The sequence below is a fragment of the Arachis stenosperma genome, chromosome 3, assembly GCF_014773155.1.
Source record: "Arachis stenosperma cultivar V10309 chromosome 3, arast.V10309.gnm1.PFL2, whole genome shotgun sequence".
NCBI classification, from domain to species: Eukaryota; Viridiplantae; Streptophyta; class Magnoliopsida; order Fabales; family Fabaceae; genus Arachis; species Arachis stenosperma.
The window spans coordinates 18,504,309-18,514,193 of NC_080379.1; positions in this window are offsets into that span (position 1 = coordinate 18,504,309).

The following is a 9,885-nucleotide window of genomic DNA, read 5'->3' on the forward strand; positions in this document are numbered from 1 at the left end:
CATCTGAGTCCTTGCATCAAAATAATTCATCGTTTGAGTCCATGCATCAAAATGGTTCATTTTCATCTTCTTCTATAGTTTCCCTACGCCGGTCAACTCGGGTTAGCAGACCACCACACTACTTGCGTGATTATCATTGCATGCTAGCTAGGACAAATTGCTCTATCTTACAATTTGATTCATGGAAGTATGGCCTGTCGCAAATGGTGCATTATGGGAAGTTGTCCCCACCTTTTAGAGCTTTTTCCCTTGCTCTACCACAACCGAGAAGTCAAAAACATATCAGCCGGCTGTAGCTCATGAATGTTGGAGAAACGTCATTAGTACGGAGTTGCTCGCTCTTGAAAGGAACAAAACCTGAACCGTTACTTCTTTGCCTCCAGAGAAGCGTGCTATCGGTTGTAAATGGGTATTTAAAGTGAAATTCAACCTGGATGGTCGTGTGGAGAGACACAAAGCACGACTTGTGGCTCGTGGGCACAACCAACGGGTTGGTTATGACTATTTTGATATGTTTAGCTCGGTGGTAAAAATGACCACTTTGCGAGTAGACCCTGACAGCAGTCCGCGGTTGGCCGTTGCACCAATTGGATGTTAATACAGTATTTTTACATGGTGAATTACATGAGAAAGTTTACATGGCAGCTCTACAAGGACTTAATGTTTTGGCCAGATCTGTTTGTTGACTTGATCAATCGTTATATGTGTTAAAGCAGGCGAGCCGCCAATGGAATCCGCGGCTGTGTGGTTTTCTTCAGCAGCACGGTTTCCTCAAATCCAGTCATGATCATTCCTTTTGTACCAAGCGCACCAGTAGTGGACTAGCAGTGATCCTTGTGTTTGTGGATGATTTAGTTAATGCAGTTGAGATTAATGCTATTAAGGAAGCCTTGGATGCTGAATTCAGCATCAAGGATTTGGGAAGACTAAAGTTCTTCCTGGGAATGGAGGTAGCATGCAGTTCTCAAGGTATTGCTTTGTACCAAAAGAAATATACCTTGGATCTCCTTAATGAGTTTGGGATGGTAGAGGCAAAACCAGCAAGTGGCCTATGCTTTACAATGGAAAACTAGCTAAGGATAGTAGCTCTAAGCTCCCAGAGTTGACAAAATTTAGAAGGTTTCTTGGAAGACTCCTTTATTTGACTAATACACGTTCAGATATTGCGTATGTGGTAGGTAAACTCAGCCAGTTTCTTGACTGCGCCACTGATGAACATTTTAAGGCTTCATTGCTCATTCTTCTTTACCTCAAACAAGCACCAGCAAGGGGGTTATTCTTCCCCTCCAAGAATGATTTCAAGCTTTCTGGCTTTGTTGATTCTGGTTGGGCTACGTGTGCGGACACCAGATGCTTAGTCACCGGGTATTGTTATTTCCTTAGATCTTCCCTCGTGTATTGGAAGAGTAAGAAACAGACAACGGTAGCCTGCTCTTCCTCTGAAGCAGAGTATTGGGCTATGGTACAAGCAACTAGAAAGGAGAAATGGTTATTGTTTCTCCTTCTTGAGTTTCGGATTCAACACTCACAACCAATCAGTTTATATTGTGATAATCAATCCGCGATGCATATTGCGGCGAATCCAAATTTTCACGAACGAACAAAACACATTGAGGTGTATTGTCACATCGTGCGGGAGAAGGTGCAGTGTGGTGTGCTTAAATTGCTGCCAGTTATATCAGCTAATCAAACAGTTGATTTGCTCACAAAAGCGCTTGTCCCAGGACCATTTGGTTTGCTACTCAACAATCTAGGAATACTTGATTTGCATTCCCCGCTTGAGGGAGGATGTGATTCCTCTTCAAGTGGAGTGATTAGTTCCAACTTGAGGGAGGATGATGAAGATGTAAATTAGTTAGTTTTATTGTTTTGGCATATTTTACTTTGGTAAGTTGTAACTAATAATTAGTAATGTTATTTGTAGAAGTGATGAGCTAACTCAGCATCAAGTTAAATAATCCCGTTAGTATTGTTAATTAAGTTAATTAGCTATTATTGAAAGCTATATATAGAAGTAGCTAGGATTATTCTATAGTGATTTTTTCTGGATTTTTTTAATATAAATCGTGAAAAATATTTATTTTTTCAAAATTTATTTGTGAGCTTTATTTACCGAAATGCACTTTTTTTTGGTATTTGAGCGAATTCGCCGCATCCTACGGCGAACTCTAACAAAATTAACAAGTTTGCCTTACATCCCGGCAAACTTTATAAATTTTATAGAGTTCACCTTACTCCCCGATGAACTCCACTTCAAATACATTAAATTGAGTTTGAAAAGTTAACAATGGTAAGCATTATCATCGTATCTAAAGTACATAAGAGTACACAAGAGTACATAGGAATAAGTCGTATTTTATTTTTGGGAAATAGTTATTATTTTTTAATTTATAATTAAAAAAATATTTGTTAAATATGGCTTATTCCGGTGTACCTGTATATTTTTGGAGACCATGATAATGGTTGCCATAGACCCAGAAAATTATAATAGTTTGGGCAAAAATAATTTTTTTTGATAAAGAGAATTGAAGTTGTTTGATGTAAAATTTTATTTTTCTTACAAATATTTTTGTCTCACAATTTTGGTAAAAATTTAATATTAGTTAATTCGAATTATATTTTTTATAGATTCTTTAATTATTGAACTATAATTTTTTGTTGTATTATATAAAAAATAATCCATAAAAATATAATTTGACAGATATAAGATATTGAACAAGGGACCGATATTAATAATAAACGTATCACACAATAATGCCAAAACATTAGAATGAGAAAAAATATTTTTAATATAAATTAATCTATTTTTTAATGTGTTAATTATATTTATTAAAAATTTGACTAACTAACATACTATAAGATTTAAATAACTAAATATATTGATATTATTTTTTTATTATTTTTATATATTATTTTTGTCTCATGGGTTTATGGTAATCATTATTATCGTTTTCAAAAATATATAAGTACACCGGAATAAGTATGTTTAACAAAATTTTTTTAATTATAAATTAAAAAAATAACTATTTCCCAAAAATAAAATACGACTTATTCTTGTATACTCTTGTGTACTCTTATAAACTTTGGAGACGATGATAATACTTACCATTCTTAACTTTTCAAACTCAATTTAATGTATTTAAGGTGGAGTTTGCCAGGAAGAGTTTGTTCGAGTATAAGGCGAACTTGTTAATTTTTATAGAATTCGCCGTGAGATTCGATGAATTTGCCCAAATACATAAAAAACATACATTTCGATAAATAAAGATCAGAAATAAATTTTAAAAAAATAAATATTTTTCATAATTTATATTGAAAAAAAATTATTTTTCCTTCTATTTTTCTGTATAATGAGAAGTGCATGAGGAGTGCTACACATACAAGTCATTTTTATTTACAAGTCTTACAAGTTGGGCCTAACACGCGCGTTACTGAATCATCTTCGCGTGTTTCATCTTTGTTTCCTTTTTTACGAAAAAGAAGAAGAAGAGACACAGAGAAAGAAGAAGAAGAAGAATAGGAAGAGGAAGCACGGAGAAAGAAGAAGAAAAAAAAGAGGCACAAAAAAAAAACGTGAAAACGGCGTGAATATAAATGATTTGTATGATTTTATGGAAAAGCGTTCTCTCTTTGCCTTCGATCTGCTTCTATTTTTTTCGATTTTCATGGTTTCTGAAATCAAGCTTTGAAATTGTTTTGAAGATGATGGAACTTCAGAAATACACCCGAAGGATTACAAAAATACACCCAAACGATTATAGAAATACATCCAAAAGATTACCGAAATACACCCAAACAGTTATAGAAATAAACCAAAAGATTATAGAAATACACCCAAAGGATTTAAGAAATACACCCAATATAGGAGGAGACAGTATATTTCTTCTTGAAATCTTTTAATATTTTGCTGGTTAAGGATGAGGCACATGATAGAGACAATCTAAAAAAAATCTAGAAAAACAGTAAAACAGTACCTTAAATAATGTTTCTTCATTTTTTCAGGTGATTTTAATGAAGGAGAAAGAGAAAACGAAAAGAGGAGAAGAAATTTCAATAAAAAAAGAGGGAGGAAGATGTGGTGTTGATGACGATGATAACGAGAGAGAAAAATTACGAAAAAGAAGAAAAAGAGACACGAGAGGAAGAGGAAGAGGAAGAGGAAGAGGAAGAGGAAGCAGAAGAAGAAAAAAAGACACACAAAAAAACGTGAAACGGCGTAAATATAAATGACTTGTATGACTTGTATTGAAAATCACTTGTATGTGGAGAATTAATCTTTCACACTCCTCTCCTGTCGTCGTCGCTGCGCGCTACTCTCTACTCGCCGCTCGCTTGTTGCTGCTCCTCTCCACTCGCCGTTGCTCTCTCCTCTCCGGTTGTCGTCAATCGCTTACTGCTCTCCAAAGCTCGAATCCCTGTTGTATACATAGGTCAGTGTCTTGTGTGCTTTGTGTAGCGTAAGATTTCTCAACTATTTTTTCCGAATTTCAGTGTTAAATTGAACATGAGCTGCAATCATGATTCTAGGTCTCATGATGGCTGAATTTATCGTTGCTGCATTTTAAGCTTACTAATTAGTCGAAAATTGAGATTTATGATGTTGTTGCTGTTGCACTGAATTGAGAACTGATTTTAATAACTCACTACGACTCGAATGCATTGCACTATGCTTTTCTTCTGTGTTGAGATTTGAGAAAACAAAAAGAGAGAACTGTCTTTGTTGCAAATTATGATCAGTTGAGGTTATTGAGTAACCTAATCTGATAGTATATTATTCCTTATCAGTGATTATAACTGCATTCCTTTTTGTTTTTGATTGACTACATTTCGTTTATTTATTTACTTTGAATTTTGAATTTTAGTTCAATATAAATGTGCAAGGCTCTAACATGCTTGATTTGTGTTAAGGAGAGTGAGATTTTCAATTACTTGATGACATGGAGCAGTATGAAGTACCTGAGCAAATTGAAAAAGGTGCTTTTGGTTTTGCACTTCTCGTCAAGGATAAGCATGAAAAAAAAGTTTAAAAACACAATGTTGGTTCATGAAGAATTCCTTCTTTCCCTATCATTGTTGCTTGTTTGATTTCCTTGTACACAGTTTATGCACTAACTTGATCTAGTTTAACATTGCACAAAACATAAAATTGTGTCTTTTGTCCCTGTGCTTTGGTGCTGCTATGGCCTCCTCTCTTATGCTCTATTCTGCTCCACCTCTCTTCACCTTCCTTCAGAGGTAATTAAAGTTATTCCCTTTCCCTGTTTAGTATTTTGGATATCTAATTAGAGAACTTCAGAGAAGTCCAATTTTCTCTGTCCGCATTATGCTCAAATGTTTCAAAAAAATAACTCCAAGTTTGTGTAGTTTTGGTTAATCTTCAAATATTTTGATTTTCAATCCTTTGAAGTTCAAATTACCTCAAATTACTATCTATTAGAAGATGATAGTTATGTGGTTGGTGCTGCTGTTGGAGTAGATTAAGTGTTGTTTATATTTAATGCAATCTATCTTTTCATGTTTGTTCTTCGAGGAGCTGTTACTTTATTTCATTGTGAAATATGAATATGTTAGCTACGAGCTGAATATATTTGGCACAGTTGTCATAATCATGTGCTCATATGATTCTCTGTCCATCTTTAGTGGAATATGATTAATCATGTGTTCATATGATTAATCCTGTGTTTGAGTTAATGAGAACATTTTTTTTTCTTTTGTATGAACAAAACAGATAGTACCCGATAAGTGCAGAGTCATGGTGTTGTCAACTAAAGTTGAAATCTGCCTTGCAAAAGCTGAAGCTTTTAATTGGACATCTCTGGAATATAGCAAGGATGTGCTTCCTTAGAAAATGAATGGCGCTGACAAGTAAGTTAAACTAATTAATGTAGTTTATACTTTTGTGACATTCATATTATTCTTTTTGAAATGAACTTTTTAAATGCTTTGACTTTCCTGGTGATGAACCTTGCACATACAATTATGCCAATTGGACCTCTTATACCTATCCTTTTTATGAAAGAAAAAAAAATTGTTTTACCTATCCTTGTTAAGAAAGAAAAAAAAGTTGTTTACCTATCGTTTTATACCAAACCATGAATTCTATTCTTCACCTATCAGTGTCTATCAATTTGTTCCTTCATGTTAACTTTGGGTTTGGGTTTGGGTTTATGTAGATATGCTGAAAACAGCACCACCATCATTATTGTTTGTTGCAAAAAGCTTAGATGATGAAAAAGGGTATGCAAGAAAGGTTGGAGAAGAAGTCGAAAAAAGATGTGAATTTGAAGAATGTGAGAGTGAAAAAAAGATGGAAGAGCTCGTAGTGTTATTATTTTGCTAAAGAAGCTAAAGAAGAATGACCATTGGTTTATTAAATTCTTTTGCTTTCTTGGTTCAATAGTTGTAGTGGTATTATTTGAACTAGTGTAAGACCGGCGCTACGCGCGGGTTAAATGTTGATCCATTATAAAAGTTTATTAGTACTTGTTCAATGATATTAATAGTTCTTATTTTTAATTTGAAAACAAAAATTGTATATAAAAAGTTTATTGTACATTATATAAGATTATTGTATTATATATTTTTTAGAACCTTAACAATCTTATAATTTTTCTAATCCATAGTAGCATATTTCACTTAAATATAAAAGTTATTATATTTGTTTATTTAAATAAATGTTATTACACTTTGTTACTGATATACATACCAAAAAATTAAAATTTTACTAAGTGACATTTAATTAATTATGCTATTAGACTCCTAGTGTATAGTCTGCGCTACGCGCAAGTCATGTACTTAATATATTTTATTGTATTTTTGTATAGTTTATTTACAAAAAGATTAATATATATTATTGAAAGAATTAATTTATATAATGTACAAAAAGATTAAATAATTAATTTAGTTAGTATATAGAAAAATTAATGTAGGTAATATTCTTTAATATTTTAGTTTATATTAACTTATATCTTTTGAATAATTTTTTTTTTCAAATGTAACCTTTAAAACAAACATTTTAATTAAACAAAAAGTTAACTATTTTAAGTTTATGAAATCAAGTATTCAAAATATTTTATTAGTATGTCTTTCATTTTTTGGACATGTCTCATAGATATATTTAATTTTTTTTCTTAATCTCTGTGAAAAGGAGCTCACATCTATTAACATATAACAAAATTTTTCACACGTTTATGAATTAAGTGATTAATATCTTTTAAAAATATTAATGTTTAAACTAATTACAAAACATAAGTATATAAAATTTAGAGTTGTTAAAACTAATTTGTATATTTTTAATATTTTTTTATTTAAATGAATTTTTTTTAGCATATTTTAACAAATTTTAAGAAAGAAAGAAAACAGTGTACCATTAATTCAACATCCATTTCTGATATCCATAAAGAAAGAAAGGAAGAAAAGTAATGGTCCAAAATGAGACATTGCCATTAATTCCTCCTCAAATTCACATAAACTGATATACAAACTTCTTATGAGCAAATAAATTATCACAAAGTAATCACATATAGTCATAACATTGTTGCATACATATATTGTTAAAGAAAGTCAAAGCAACAACTAAATCTTTTTAAAGAAAAGAAAGCCAAAGCACGACCAAACCTTTATGAGGGAGATTGTGTATCTTTCCTAATATAATATTAATAAATCAATAAAAATATTTGCCAACTCTGACTTGTGAGGGAGATTGTGATCATACTATTTAGATTTACTTCAACTATAGCGCCGCTCATGAAGAAAAGCCTTTTATCAATACTTCTACTGTTTAAGTTTCGATCCATAATGACATTAACACCTGCAGCAATACAGGCAGTGGCAACTGAGATAGATGCTTCAATTATTGCATAGGTTAATTACAAAATTTAGAGAATAATATACTTTTCGCTTTTGTTTCTTCTTTTAATTGTGCAATAGAGTCTTCTGTCTTATAATTGACGACAACATCAGCTCCAAGATCCTCACAGGCAGATAGTCTTTTTTCTCTGCCTGAAATTCAACACTTGATTTAGACAAAACTGTTCACGCTAACTATATTGTTTGTTCTAATCTAGTCAATTATGTCCTCTTGGAATGCAAAGCAATTAGAGTTTGTAAACAGACTACTACCCGAAAGAAAAGGTATAATGTTCACTTAAAAATTTTGCATTATAGCGATAAAAGTAGCTTCACAAAAGAAAACTCATGCATTTATAAATATGAAAAAGAGAAAGCTATTAGATAATAATTTCAGATTGAGCAACGTGTTTTCTTTTGTTATCCTTTTTCAAATTTAATTTCAGAATTACACACATGTTCAAGTTAGAACTGAGCATAGAACTTAATTAATCTACATTGGAACAATATCATTAATCAGAACAACATAGAATGCTTTACTTACAATATACTCATTTAAAAATGCTTATTAAAGCAAATCAATAAAGGACCTTAAGAAATACCAATATTGTTACCTATTGAAATGCTTTACTTACAATGATAATTATGTAGAAATGGAATAAATCAAGCTACTTCTATTTAAACTCACACATGCATTTAGCCATTAATTTGTTAAGTTACAAAGCTTCTATTTTATTTGAATACTACAAAATGGACAACTAAGATCATATTTAGCGATCATCTATGTATATATTTTAAGAGAATTTAAACCATCTTTTCTATCATCACCATCATTGCCATTTAAAATGGTGGACAATTTTAAAAAGTGAAACACAGAAGAATTGAAAATTGACGAAGAGAGTTTGTATGTATTCTATCAATTAGTCCTCTAAAATCAGCATTAATCCATGTAATGATTAAAATGTTATACTATGTCAAATCATAATACAATGCTTCTGCAAACTATCCCTGACTATGATGTCTTTGAAACTGTCAAAATATAAAGCAATTCATTACTAATTACTATCTCAGTATATTTTCTTTGAATGCAAAAAAATATGTAAGAAAAATTATGCCTACAATCATATAAAAAATTATTACTTTAGTAGCAAATATATTCTAGAGCAAAAATGTTAAATTGATTATGCAAACGTTTCTTCTATATTGAAGGAAATTCTTAGCTTATGTAGTAGTATTATACCGTGTGAAGTTGAAAACCAAAATCATGAGTAAATTTAGGTAATATATCTACATGAGTTTTTAGAAGGCATATCTCAAGCACAACCTGACGCGAACCAAATAAATAAAGAAAACTGAACATAGCCAAACAGGGTATCATATTTTAGTTATGAAGGCTAAACTTCTTAGTATAATCTAATTAAACATAATAATACAAAGACCGAACACACTTGTGTTGTATATAAGAGATGAAATGAGGGAATTTGAAAGCTAATGACCTAAACAAATAAATCTTTTAACAATGTAAAAATTGGTAGGGTGACTTTTGCAGATGAGAGATGTTCTTACTTTTCAGCAATTTCAAACAATTCAACTGCAGTTCCAACAACAATAACAAACCCTTGCCAAGCCTTAAGAGATGTCATTGGTGTTAGAACACTCCCTACCAAAATTAATTATCAGATCAACTTTGCTATTTGGATTAAATTAAGATTATTCTCTTTCTCAACTTCAATTTTTTTTCAATTTCCACTATAAAAAAGATACAAACTACTTTCAATCAAAAGTTATTTAATCCCATTTTTCTATAGTTGTCAACTATTTTATTTTTTAGTGATCTATAGTTGAAAAGGCTAAAGAGTATCCCACTAAAATAAAAAAGCACTAATATGAACCAATGAAGAACTTCATAATTCACAAATTCATCTTTTGAAATGTTTGAAAAATTCTCTCTCCCTCTTACCTGCTAATTCTTGAAGGCACATTCATTTGTAACAAATGACCACCATTATGTCACTAAGAGATAAAATTTCCTGCAAA